The sequence below is a fragment of the Phyllostomus discolor genome, chromosome 10 (assembly GCF_004126475.2).
Source record: "Phyllostomus discolor isolate MPI-MPIP mPhyDis1 chromosome 10, mPhyDis1.pri.v3, whole genome shotgun sequence".
Lineage (NCBI taxonomy): Eukaryota > Metazoa > Chordata > Mammalia > Chiroptera > Phyllostomidae > Phyllostomus > Phyllostomus discolor.
This window is the reverse complement of record NC_040912.2, coordinates 86,133,038-86,145,777: the sequence shown is the minus strand read 5'-3', so window position 1 is coordinate 86,145,777 and position 12,740 is coordinate 86,133,038. Positions and strand designations below refer to the sequence as shown.

The 12,740-nt window shown below is 47.3% G+C and overlaps 1 non-coding gene across 1 annotated transcript; it reads right to left on the bottom strand.

The window, feature by feature from the left end:
* Positions 1-12,198: 12,198 nt before the first annotated feature.
* On the bottom strand, positions 12,199-12,333 carry LOC114508248. The gene has a single exon (XR_003685497.1). It is a non-coding gene; the product is annotated as a small nucleolar RNA SNORA75 (small nucleolar RNA).
* Positions 12,334-12,740: the final 407 nt, after the last annotated feature.

The following is a 12,740-nucleotide window of genomic DNA, read 5'->3' as shown; positions in this document are numbered from 1 at the left end:
CCTGTCGGGCCCAGCCTTTTGGGGTTGTTTCCTTGCCAAGAACTGGCGCCTGTTCTGCAGTCTCCTGCCTCTCGCTCATTGGTGCGGTGATGTTTTCTCAGTTAATGGTTATTTCTAATTTTTCTTCATTTGCTTGTCACATGACTACAGCTTCGAGGCTTGAAATGCAAATGGCCACAGGATCTGGTTACTGGCTGTCTCCATTTTTCATAAATACCATTTGTCTTGGGCTTTCAGGAGCTCACTGGGGAGACCTGGGGACAGGTACCCGGCACAGCACCTTCCTGCCTGATTTACTTTAAGTCCGTATCTACCTGCCAGGGCATGAGTCCCAGATGAGGAGGCTCCGTGGCCCTTGGCCTTTTTACTTGTCTCACAAGACCTGTTACCTGCTAAATGATTTATAAAAATGCTTTCAGATTCTCTGATCTGCCTTCTCCTGCTTCCTGTATTATCTCCCTTATTTGAGGAGTTTTTATGATTATAGTTGGCATGTTTACAAACAAAAAATTCCCATTAGCTCCTACGTGAACATCTTTGACTTAGAATCACATTTCTTCCAGAAAGGCCGGCTGTTGTAATATCCTCAAATAGTACACAGAAAAGCCAACACTGGATGCTATTTGGGTTAACCAGACAGGAGAAAGGCGCGATCATGACATTTTCATTGTGTGTGTGTGTGTGCGCGTCACTGATTATAGTCGACTGGTATCCACATCACTGCTGGAGCTCAGAATCCGGTGGAGGTAGCCTGGGAAGGCTTCCGAGCGTTCTGAAACGTGGTGTTGAGGCTGGGACCTGTGAGAAAATACTGTAACTTGAAATCCGATTCCCTACTAGACCCCGGCCATGAAACAGAATGAACTCCAGCGCTTTAAAGAATAGGTAGGCGCCCAGGACTCATTCCTGATGTAGTCGCTCAGGACCTGGGCCGGGCCGGGCGTGCTGTGCTTTCACAGGGCCAGGACTGAGAACCAGGCTCAGCTGGGGTTCGGGGAGTCTGGGCCACACCTAGCCTGCGCTGGTGTTTGGTCTTGTGCCGTCTAAGGTTGGACAGCGTTAGTGCACCAGGGCGAACTACATTTTTTATTGGCCAGCATTTCCGTTTAGGAGATTACATATATTCGGGGGGAAAGAAAAAGCTGTCTTCTCCTGAAAAGGAGAAGATCTGGCGCCATGGGGTCTGCAGGACGAATCCACCGCAGAGGAACGGTGCCTGCCCACCTGAAGCCAGACATGCACACACTTCCCGGTTTGTCGCAGCGCTCACCCATCCCTCGGGTCTCCTGGCCCCTGTGCCTCGGGCCAGGGCGTGCCCTGGCACACTTTTTATACCATAAAGGGAAGGATGGTAAAAATCGAGCTCCCCAACTCATATTGTACAATTGTCTTGCATTATTCCATCACGCTTGCAAATACCGAGAAAGCTTTGTTCGGAGAAACGAAAGTTCCTGTGGACCCGAAGGCGGGCACAGGCGTGTCCCCAGCAGCTGTGTGCGCAGCAGCCAGACGCGGGCGGGGAGCGAAGCCTGCAGGCAGACAGCTGCAGCGCCGGTGACTCCTCTCCCTCCTGCCGAGGGAGGAAAGGAGTGTTTGTCAGCAGCTCCCACGTGTCCCGAAGCCTCACACGCATCTTTCGGTTTAGTTTGTCCCAATTTAGGCAAGATGTAAAAAAAAAAAACATCTCCCCAAATTTCTCGCACGAGATTGCTGATTTCCGCCGTTCCGATACCATCTTCCGTTGGCTTTCATTCGTGTCTTTCTTTGGTTTTAGGAGGGGAACGGAGGCAACTTTATTTTAGGAGAAATCTCAGTGGGGTTGGCGGGAACCAACCACCAAAGGTTTCAGATTCTCGGCTGTTAAGGTCAAAGCTTTGGTGCAGGTGCAGGGTGGAACGAGTTTGGAAGAATCTGTGATTAGAGGAGCCATTTTCCTCTCACTTCTTTCTCACGCAGCACCCTGCGGACTTGAACGTGCTTTTCACGAGAGGAGGGTCGGAGGAGGAAGGCGTCTCTGGAGAGGGGCCCTGCGTGGGTGCTGCCCCTCACAGAGGCAGAGGAGGGGCTGCAGCCTGCCCCGCCATGCCCAGCAAAGCTGCAGAAGCTTCCCTGAGCCCACAGCCAGGGCCTGGGCATTTGCCGAGAGGGTGGTGGATTCCCAAGGGGTCCGGGGGTCCTCTCAGGGCAGCTTTGGGAGCAAGGGCAGAGGAATGGCCTTGGAGGAGGCCCCTCTGCCCCCGACAAGACTCTGTTTGACCCCAAGTAACAAAGATGGTATTTCCGGGAGGACAGGCGGGAGAAATCCTGAGCAATCTTGTAACGACACTGGTCAGGTCTGGTATGACTGAGAAAACCCACGTATCATCGTGTAGGGAGCGGTGTCAGCCCAGTGCGACAAACACAAACAGCCCGTGCTCAGCTCCCACATGCCACCCTGGTGTCTTGGGCCGGTTCCCTCTTTCCCAGTCCTTTTTGGTGATGAGCACTCAACTCAGTTTAGTTTCCTGTCGGTTTAAGTCTTTTGACCTTCTCTCTCCCCCCGAGCACAGTTTGCGCTGAGACCCCATGTGCATGGATTGGATGGGGACGGGCCGGGTTTGGGGACACCCATCCCTCCCTCTGCAGCCCCAGCTCCGCCAGGGTGCTGCTGGGAAGAGAGGACGCAGATGCCCGTCGCTTTATTTCCCTGGTTCCTGTGGTCAGTGCACTTTCCTGGCCTTGCTGCTTCTTCCCCGCCAACACCGCCTGGCTCCTGGGGACCTCGGGGGACTGGCATTTCCACTTGTATGTGGGCTGCGTGGTGGGAGCACGTGGGGGCTGTGGAGAGGGCTCTGTGGCAGTTCTCCAGGGTGCTGCCTGCCACTCCGGCCACCTTTCCCTCGCCTCCCTTCCCTTTATACACGCAGAGCTCGATGGGGTGATCGTGGCTGGTTGCAGGAGAGCTGCCCTTGCTGCCTGTCAGTAAGCTTTGCAGAGAGCTGGTCCATCGCCAGTCCTCAGCCGCTTGCTGTGGGTCTCTCGTTGGCAGTCCTGCCGACGGTTGTCTCGATGACCTGAAGGGCTTTAAAAAAACATACATAGCCATGTCCCCACCCTCAAAGTTTCTCTGTAATTTCTTTGGAGAAAAGCTAAGCGTTTGGCATTGCCAAAGCTTCCCATTAAAATTCTAACACGGAGCAGGGGAGGGTGGGGACCCCTTTGGGGCACTTACCTGCTTGGCTTACCGTGTGGACTGCAGGGTTGATTCTGGGGTAGCAGAAACCGGGCCCCCGGGCGTCCTTGTGGATGTGACGGAATGACTTCCTGGAGGGGACTAAGAGGTTGTGCTCTTCTCTCAGGTGGAAAGAGACCAGATCCAGAGGTTGAATTACAGAAAATAATTACCATATTTTGCAAAACTGAGTTTTTAGCTGTGAAAAATGTCTTCCACAATATCGTGTTAGAAAAGCAAGATATTTCCCAAATCTCTATGAAAGGCAGGGAAAAGAAGACAGACCTGGAGTCCTGTGCTTCACCTTTGTAAACTGACCTTTTCCACGTGCTTGCTTGGCGTTGGGCACAACTGGAGAAGGCAGCTGAGGGGCCATTTGAAACCAACAGCGGTCAGAACAAAGGCCGGGGTGTGGAAAAGACATGTGCTCCACACCCAAGAAGCCGTACAGAGAACCGAGATGTCAACAAGTCTTGTTTTGCTATTTTAAAATAAACAGTGTTGTGTTTATGTAAAAAAAAAATCTTCCTGGGACACCCAATTCTCCACCGACGGCACGTCACGAAGGAGTGTCTATTGAATGCAGTGAAATCGTGTCCTGAAAAGATATAAACACATGCAAATGCAAGTGTGACTAGAAACACTGTCTCTCCATGTACTGGAAATAGAGCTCGGAAACGCAAGATAAATCGTGTGAAAAGCTTCGAACACGGCAACATTTGCTGTTGCCGCTGATGACGGTGCAGGTTTAGTAATATTTAGATGTGAGTCCTGTTGGTTCACTGCGACTTTGGGAATTTGTGTACGACTGAAAATGTTTCAGACAGTGGGGTCACAGTAGGCACACAGCAGGACGTAATGAAGAAAGTAATTGTGCTGCCGGAGAAAACGGTTGAACCGTTTAGCAGAGAATGGTGTTCCCGGGACAGACGCTGCTCGCGTTGGACCTGCCATAAAAGCGAAGTTCCACGTGGCAAGTTACGTAAGGACACGGGCGTGCGTCTCCTCCTCTGCAGCGTTCGTTCGGCAGGATGGCGTTCTGCTGGGAGTTAAAAACAGAACGCGTCTTGGACTCGGCGCTCGCCACCTGTCAGCTGGCTCCCCTCCTGGGGCCGGGGCCAGGGAGCCTTCGGGGACTGTTTGACGGATTGGACGTAACCCAGCCTTCTGCTCACCGCACAGCACAGAGGCCGGGCTTGGTCACAGCAGGATGCGGAGGAGGGTGGCTGCACGGCTGAAGTGAACTAGTGGACACTGTCCGAGGACAAGAACGCGCTGCATGTGCTCAGGCAGTAGGTTGTTATCACATAATCAGCCGTTTGGTTGACACTTTGGCTGTTTCCCCGAAAAAGCATCCACAAGCAGTTTAAAAAGCCCTGGGGAAAGTGACCTAGCGATTTGGTACTCTGTTCTGCCTTAGAATCGGTTTCTGGAAATGGAACGTAACAGGCATTGTGATACTGAAGACCTAGTTCCCAGATCGCGGGCCGATTTCCTCCGCTGGGAGGCCCACCTCCCGCGGCTCAGCGCTCCGCGGTGCGTCCTTACCGACAGCGCGGAAGGGGGTCTGCGGTGTGACACCGGACAGGGCACGCGGTATGCCGACACTGCAACGCCAAGCTGTCACACAGAGATTTTTGAAAATCTTTGAAAATCCTGATTGAAAAGGCCTAATTTCTGCACAGCTTGTTTCCATTATTAAACTAAATAAAACCACGGATCATTTCTAGGCAAGGCTGCCTGGCAAGACTGAATTCTGCGTTCAAGCAAACCCGATACAAGACATAATGCTCTGCCTGGCTGGAGTAGCTCAGTGGATTGAGCGCGGGCTGCGAACCAAAGTGTTGCAGGTTCGATTCCCAGTCAGGCCACATACCTGGGCCATGGCCCCCAGCAACTGCACATTGATGTTTCTCTCTCTCTTTCTCCTTCCTTTTCCTCTTTAAAAATAAATAAATAAAATCTAAAAAAAAAAAAAAGACATAATGCTGATATGTTGGGGCCAAAGGCAAAAGTTGCAGATTTCTGGTTCCAAGACAAAAATAGAAAAGTTGTGAAAGAAAATGTTAAAAGTAAAATCTTTTTTTATCTTCTTTTTTCAGTTTTGAATTCAAGATACAATCATCAGTATCGTATACAATATGTTATGTAGTACAAATGTAGGCTGCAAACAGAAAAAGTATTCAGAAAAACGAAGTTTAATTATTTTCCTTGACTTGGTTTGTTTTTCTGCCACGTTAAATGTTTATTAATCCGTAGACATTCTGTCCCTGGCTTCTGTAGACCTGGAGTTTTCAATGATCTCTTGAACACCTGTCATGTGTGGACAATTTAACCAGGTGATGGTTCTAAAGCTTAGCGGACAGTTTTCACCACTAGATGGAGCTTCAGTCCTGCTTGAACAAATCGAGCAATTACTCAATTCGTCCACTAGTGGGCGGGCATACTCTCTCTTTTTTTTCCTCTACACGAGAGCCTGAGGAAAACCTTTTGAAAACCTCTGTCTTAAGCAGTTGGCTAAGAGTTTTACCTGCCCGCTTTCAGGGAGAGCTCTGAATCTTTATTCTCACGGTCAGAATCATTTCAGACAGTTTTCACGAGCAAACATATTTTCTTTTAGTAAAGTTTCTCCTATAAACAGATCAGTTAATATTTGTTTTTGAAAAACTACATTTCCTAAACAGACTAACTTGAGTTGACTGCAGAGCCTTTTCTGAAGAATCCGAAACATCAGAGGACTAGGATTCTGATACTGCACGTGACCTGAGAGCTCCCCAGTCAGGGTGGGCGAACTCAGCAGGGCCTTCCGGAGTGCAGGGAGCTGCCGAAGGCCTCACACCTGCCCAGCTCACACTGGGAGCAGAAGTAAGGCATCTCGGGTGGTCCCTCTCCACTTGCCTTCTGATCACTAGTGAAGTAGTTCTCCGCAGGCTCTCATCCCTTCCATCATCACCTCTCCTCTGCCGCCACCCCTCCTGCCTCCCTCTCGCAAAGACGCTTGTGATTCCATTGGTTCCACCTGGATAACCCAGGATCGTCTTCCCACCTGAAGGTCCTAAACTTTATCACATGTGCCAAGTCCCGTTTACCACGGAAGGGGACGTGTCCACAGGTTTCCCGCGTCAGAATGAGGCTGTCTCTGAGGACGGTGTTCTTCCGCCCACCGCCATCAGTATGTGGGCACGTGGCAGGCAGAGGGCCCCGAGCAGCCAGGTGCACCAGCAGCAGTCAAGCCCTGGGCTTCCTACTCCCTTCTTGCCCCTGACCCCTCCCCAGACCTGGAAGCAGCCGGGCAAGTGGGAAGGGAGGTGCGAGGAAAACAGGGCTCACCCCAGCCTTCCCCATCACTGGAGCCAGAGTTGGATTCCTGGTCAGGGTGCAGGCCTGGGGTACAGGTTCGGTCCCAGGTTGGGGCATATATGAGAGGCAACCGATTGATGTTTCTCTTCTCCTCTTTCACCGTCCCTTCCCCTCTCTCTAAAAATAAATAAATAAAATCTTTAAAAAAAATCAGACTTTTGGGGGGACATGAGTTTAATTGGATACCTTAAATAGTATAATTTTTAGTTGAAAAATATTTACATAGTGCTTTATAATTTATAGAGCATTTTTTCATAGACATTATTTTCTTTAAAGCCCACCCCTCTTGTAAGGTAATTTTTCTTTCTTTTAACTTCTATTTTGACTTAAATTCAGACTTGTAAAAAAGTTGCAAGACAGCACAAAGGATTCCTGCAGGTCCTTCGCCCAGATTACCTAAATGTTGCTAATTTACCACCTTGCTTGATTTGTTCTTCTCTCTAAATACTATATACAAAGTCTGTCCAGAAGGTATCTAGCCAGGTGATATGAAAAATAGAGAGACATTTACTGAAAAAGATGCAAGATACAAGAAACATTGCACATAGGACAATGATGCCTCAGTCCCCTTCAAAGTAGGCACCTTGGGACCTCACACAGTTCTCCTAATCACCATCAGCTGCCCCATTGTATTCTCCTGAATCTCATCGATCGTCTGAAATCTCTTCCCTTTCAAAGGTGATTTTAGTTTTGAGAAAAGCCAGAAGCCTCAGGGCACCAAATCTGGGGTGTAGGGGGGCTGAGTCACCTGGGTGATTTGATGTTTCACCAGAAAACTCTGCATGAGACATGATGCATGAGTGGGTGCATTGTTGTGATGAAGCTGCCAGTCACCAGTTGCCCATAGCTGTCTATGCCTTCTGAATCATCCGAATAGTTTCCATGGGAGAATGTTCAAGCTTACTGCAAAATTTGATGCAGATCTGTTGTTCTACTCGCTCAGTCATTTTGAATGTGATGGCCACGCAGTACCCATGTTCATTCAATGGAGTCTTCCACCCCCAGTGGTTAGTACAGTGAAGTTGTCACTGTTCATGCATGTACATTCCAGTCCACTCTCCTCGGTTGCCAGGTTACATCGCTGTTGTGCAATCCTTCTTGTTATATTAACAATGGCTGCACTTTTTCTGGACATACCTTATACATATGTCTTTTTCCCATGAACTGTGTGAGAGGAAGCCTTAGATATGATGCCCTTCACCCCTAGATATGTCAGTGGGTTTCCTAAAAACAAGGACGTTAGGATTGTGAGTGCATTGCAGCCTAGCCTAGCCTACTCTAGAGGAATACAGACAAACTTTGTGGAGTTCCCTAGAGGGGAAGCTTTGGTGTAGACAAGAGGTCAAAGCTGTAGAACAGGAGTTACATAGAGTCCATTAGGGAAATCCAGAATTCGGAAGCTTAGAACCTTAAAGCAAACAGGTTTTTAACTGATACTTTGATATGATATGATACGATATGATATGATGCAATAGAATTTAGGGAGCTTGATAAGAGTTGCTGGGAAGGGAATTACTACATTCAGGTGTGTGGGTAGAAGTGACTTCAGGAGTCATGAGCAAGATCAAACTGGACTTGGTTTCTTTCTGCTTCGTGCCCAGGGTTAGCTGTTACTATCACTGTATATTGAAATGGTTTCACTAATCGCTGTTGTTTGCTCCAGGCCTGAAAACATGCCACTGGCGATGATGATGCCGTTATCACAGAGGATGTTGTTACTGAAAGTATAGGAAGGGGTCTTTGGGGGGGGGGCTAGCCACTGACAATGACATTCAGTTCCTGGGAATTCAGTCGGCTCAGGGTCAGACGCTGGGAATGCACTGGCCGTCTCTCTGTCCCGACAGTGGCATGGACTCATGAGTCCCCATTCTCCGAGCTCGAGCTCTGTCGTCTCACGCCTTTTTCCAAATCCCCCTCCACTGGAGCTCTCAGGCTGTGCTCAGGAACCGGTTTGAATGGGCCCCTGATGTATTTGCAGCCACCCCGGGGGATCTGGAGTGTAGATGCAAATGACAGTTTTCTCTGGTAAGTGTCGGTGGCAACTGGCTCATTTCCTGATTTGCATTCCCAAGGCCTCCGGCTCTCAGGAAACCACATCTCACAGGCCCGTCTGGTGGGGTTATTTTTAATCTCGGGTAGAAATGCCAGTCCATAGTAGTCCTGAAAACCAGAAGCGCTTCGATTGCAAGGCAGAGAGGGTGGTTAGGGACAGAGTCGTGAGTTTAGCCAAATTCTGGGACCAAGGAGGAGAAAAGGAGAAGGGACTCTGGGGACGGAGAGGGTTTGGGGTTCAGGGCTGACACGGATTTGGGAGCCCTCGGGCTCTCAGCAGGCCTGAGCAGTGGCGATGCCGGAGTGTGCTCCGAGAGGGAGACCTCCCTCGGGCAGTGGACACATTCTGCGGTTTTCTCTCCGAGCCATTCTAATGAGAATCCCTATTTCTGAAGAGAGCGGTGACTTCCCAGGGTCCGTCTTGACTCATGCCACCTCTTGGTTTCTCGGCTCCCACTGGTCCTGGGCTGATTTCATTCCAAACTGTACCCCAGGTTTAGAACTGATTTACGCGTACATAGTGGTGTGCTCTGTGAGGATATTTGGAGATCTCAGATGAGCTCCCGCATAAAGCAGGAATGAAGTTTTAAAATTGCACATGGAGTACGAGGAAAAGCAGCTTACATTTTAAAAGTAATTTATTAATCGATGTGACCCCAATACATTTAATTTAAAAAATGTAAAAAGCAATTCGTTTCGTATTGGCATAGGTCCCCCCCCCCACCCCCCCGTGGATGTAAACGTAATTCTGGGCAGACTCACACATTTCATGTTACACTCGTCCCACTGAAGACACTCTCTCCCGCTCTGAGCCTGGCCGCTGGTGAAAGGAAGGTATTGGGGCTGGTTTCCAGGCCAGACATCCCGATAGGGGACTCCAGACTTAGAAAACTTTAGCTTAAGGTAAAAAGCTGTAAGTCTAGCAAGTAATGTGTATGTTGAGCTTTTGTTTCAGAAACTACAAATAAGGCCCGTCCTGGCTCCTGAGAAAAGCAGCCAGACCTCCTGGGGCACTGGCTAGAGATTACCTGCCTGGGGTCATGTTGGAGGTATCTGGGCCCTTTGTGTGACCCCCTCTCCCCCTTGGGAACAGCTAACTGCCGAGAACAGGAAGGCTGCAGCTTGGCTCACCTAATCCTCCCTGAATCTCAAAGCCCTCACCGCACCTTGCTTGTCCTCCCCCACCCCCCTTATAAAAGATCTGGCCAGGAAAGAGAAGGGAAGATGGTTTACTAGGGTATGAACCCGCCATCTTCTTGGATCCCTGGCCATCTGAATAAAGCGCCCATAAAAGATTCAATCACTGTCATTGCTTCTTGGATTTGGTAGTGACAGGCAGCCCAAACGCCGGTGTCTTTCCCGGTTACAACCCCATCTGCAGAGTCACTGCCTGCACCCCTCTCCCCTCTCACTGTGAGACCTCCTTTCTCGTGGCTCTCCGTCCAAGGCCCCTGCTGCGGCTCACTTCCCTGGTGCTTGCTGCTCCCTCTTTCTGCTTGGTGCTCAGCTCTCCTTGTTGTACGGAATGCCAGTCAGTGCTTGGTGGCTGGGGTAATGTCCCCAGTGTGAAACAGGTGCACCTCTTCCCGGGACATCGACCACCATGTCTTGTTAGGTACGTGGCAGACAAGTCAGAATTGGCCAGGGTGGCTTGAATTTGGCTTTTATCTTTAAATATATATATATGTATTGAATTTTGGGGGGTTATGTTTGTTAATTAAATAGGTTTCAGGTGTGCAATTCTATAATCTGTTATCTGTATATTCTATTGTGTGTTCACTACCGTAGTCAAGCCTCCTTCCATCTCCATTTATCCCCCTTTTACCTTCTTCTGCTTGTCCCTGCCCCCTTCACTCTGGCAATCACCAAAATGATGCCTGTGTCTGTGTCTAGGAGGTTGTTTTCTTGATCCCTTCATTTACTTCATCACCCTGACAGCTGTTAGTCTGTTCTTTGTATCTAAGAGTCTGTTTCTATTTTGTTTGTTTATTTCCTTCATTAGTTCCTACATATAAGTGAAAATCATATGGTATTTGTCTTTCTTTATGTGACTATTTTCACTCGCCATAATACCCTCTGGGTCCATCTATGCTGTTGCAAAAGGTGAGATGTCCTTAATTTTTACAGCTGAGTAGTGTTCCGTTATATAAATGTACCGCAGCTTTTTTATCCACTTATCTGCTGATGGACACTGGGCTGCTTCCCAATCTTGGCTATTGTAAATAGTGGCACAGTGAACATAGGGGTGTGTATATCTCTCTGAATCGATGATTGGACTTTCTTTGGATATATACCGAGAAGTGGAATCTCTGGATCAAAAGGTAGTTCTGTTTTTGATTTTTTGAGGTATGTCCATACTGTTTCCCACAGTGGCTGCACCAGTCTGCATTCCCACCAACAGTGCAGGAGGGTCCCCTTTTCTCCACGTCCTTCTCGCCAGCACTTGTTGTTTATTGATTTATTGATGATAGCCATTCTGACAGGTGTGAGATAATATCTCATTTTGGTTTTAATTCTCATTTCTCTGATGATTAGTGATGCTGGGCATCTTTTTATATGTCTATTGACCAACTGTATGTCCTCTGTGGAGAAGTGTCTATTCAGATCCTCTGCCCAATTTTTAACTGAATTATTATTTTTGGGGGGTGTGTTGGCTTGTCTGAGTTCTTTATATATTTTGGATATTAACCCTCTATCAGATGTATCATTGTCAATGATCCCATTCAGTGGATTGTCTTTTATTTTGTTGATGGTCTCCTTTGAGTGCAAAACTTTTGAGTTTGATGTAGTCCCATTTGTTTTTTTCTTTTGTTTTCCTTGCCTGAGGACATATGAGTATTAAAAAAATATTGCTATGAGAAATATCTGATATTTTACTGCCTATGTTTTCTTCTAGGATGTTTATGGTTTCAAGTCTTACGCTTAAGTCTTCAGTCCATTTTGAGTTTTTCTTGTGTGTGGTATAAAGAAGTGGTCTAGTTTCATTTTTTTGCATGTATCTGTCCAATTTTCCAAACACCATTTATTGACTAGACTGTCTTTACCCCATTGTATGCTCTTGCCTCCTTTGTCAAATAATAATTAGCCATAAAGCCCTGGATTGATTTCTGGGTTCTCTATTCTACTTTATTGATCTACAGGTCTGGTTTTATGCCAGTACCACACTGTTTTGATTACTTTGACCTTGTAGTATACCTTGATATTAGGTAGTGTGATACTTTTAACGTTATTCTCCTTTTTCAAGCTTGCTGAGGGTATATGATGTCTTTTGTGGTTTGATATAAATTATTGAAACATTTGTTTTAGTTCTGTGAAATTTGACATTGGTATTTTGATAGGAATTGCCTTGATTCTATAGATTGCTTTAGGTAGTTTAAACATAGTAATGATGTTAATTCTTCTTATCCACAAATTTGATATATGCTTTCACATATTTGTATCTTTGTCAGTTTCTTTCTTCAGTATCTTATAATTTTCTGAGTATAGGTCTTTTACCTCCTTGGTTAAACTGATTCCTAGGTACCTTATTAGTATTATTTGTGTTGCAATTGTAAATAGGATTCCCCCCACTCCCAGGATGTCTCACAAAACAGCAGAATATACCTCTGGAGAGAACAGGCAAAATAAGGTGAGCTCTGTGAATTGTCTCTTCTTCTTTTGTGAATCCATGAATTGCCACATGTCGACAGAAAGGAACTCAGTGAGAAGACTGGGATTGTTTTCTTAGTTCCTCTTGCTGATAGTTCATTTTTGGTGTATAAGAATGCCAGCAATTTCTGATAATTTTGTACTCTGCTACTTCACCAATTTTATTTATCAGTTTTAGTAGTTTTTTTGAGGAAGTCTTTAGGGTTTTCTATATACAGTATCATGTCATCTGCAAATAATGACAGTTTTTATGTCTTTCTTGTCAATTTGGATGCCTTTCATTCCTTCTTCCTGTCTGACTGTGGTGGCTAGAACTTCCAGTACTATGCCGAATAAAAGTGGTGAAAGCAGACATCTCTGTCTTGTCCTGATCTTAAGTTAAATACTTCTGCTGCGTGCTCACTGAGTATGACGTTGGCTGTGGGTTTGTCATCCCTGGTCCTTATTATGTTGAGCTATGTCCCCTCTA